Here is a 1,595-nt window from a genome sequence, read left to right as displayed (position 1 = left end):
TTGGATCTTTCCCATAGCTTTTAAACGGTCAAAAATTGTTTGTTGTGCAACATTTAACATTTCTGCCATTTGCTTTTGACCCAAAGTGTCATCTCCATCCAATATCGTTTGCATTATCCAATATCGACATTTTTAACACGATGAAAAAATATGATGTTGTCTGTTCAATGACTTGATGTATACTAAATATATTTCACACATAGCAAACAAACAAAAAAAAATAAAGGCTCGTTCACAACAAATGTTTCCTGTCGGAACATTTGTATCTTTACGCTCATTTCATACCGGTACACCTAATATTACAAATTATTGAATTGATGAAATTGTACACATATTATAAGTTAGTATTTTATATTATAATAAAATGAAGTATATTATTTTATGTCATAAACATTGAGGAAGAGTGTTGAAGTCAAAGCCTCTGACAATGTTAATAACACTACACATATATAAATATTTTTGTCAAGCTTTAATAAGCTTTTATTTACTTTATATTTTAATGTAATAAATAACGACATTTGAAAAGAAGACAATGCGTTTTTATTTAAAAGGTGTGTTTTACATTTAAAAATCCAACAGAAACACATTTCAGTATGTCGCGCGTTGCTCGAAGGAAAAACGAAACAATAACTGAGTTCATTTTTCGTGTCTCCGCTAGGACGACGCCATAATCATAGTGAGATGGCTATTACGAAATACGCTAGGAAGGGATTAAAACATCGAGAACTACAAATGACGATTGTTCCAATAAAATTCGTGACCGGTAATGAAATGCGTGAAGCGTGCGAGAACTTTCTACAATATTGTATTAAGATAAACCATAATCGTTCGTGGCGATGCAAATGAACGCAAACAAAATCTTCAACCGTTCAATAAAGCAAAGACTATTATGTGCTACAATTGTGGTGAGTCAGGCCAAGCGTCAGTAAATTGTGCAAGACCCTCAAAACGTCCTCGTTGTCTAGACTGCGTAAAACTTGTTCCTAAAACAAATATAACGACAATTAAATTTGCTTTTTAAGCTAAATAATGATTGGTGGTAGGCTAGTCATTGCATTTATTGATACTGGAAGCGAATGTAATATGGTCCGGGAAGCATCTGCCAACGATATAGGTGGTACGCGTAGAAAAAGCCTATTTACCATCGGTGGATTCGGTGGTGGTATAGAATGATCCAATTTACAAATCGAGACGGATTTGAAAATCGCTGATGTTGAAAAACCATTGATGCTGCACGTTTTCAAAGATAATGTGTTGAATATACACGCTGTCTATGACAACGGATAGTTTCAATTCGAAAACAAAGTTCAAAAGATTTGTAAAATTATTAAACTTAGACTAAATTCCGTATCCGGTAAGGCGATAGAGGTGATGAATAAATCCCGAAAATGTTTTAATATAGGCATAAATGAAATTGGTAAAAATCTACCACAGGAGCAAGAGCATCGTAGAAAATGACTGTAAATTAAAACAAAGTTAGTTGGAAAACGTGTGGAAAGTTTAGATGATACTAGAATTACTTTAGCATCAGATACATTCTCTGAAGCTGAATTCAGAAAATTCAAAAAGCCGAAAAAGATAGTTAAAAAACGGCG

This window comes from Teleopsis dalmanni, chromosome 1 (assembly GCF_002237135.1).
Source record: "Teleopsis dalmanni isolate 2A chromosome 1, ASM223713v2, whole genome shotgun sequence".
In the NCBI taxonomy this organism is placed as follows: domain Eukaryota; kingdom Metazoa; phylum Arthropoda; class Insecta; order Diptera; family Diopsidae; genus Teleopsis; species Teleopsis dalmanni.
This window is presented reverse-complemented; position numbering follows the sequence as displayed.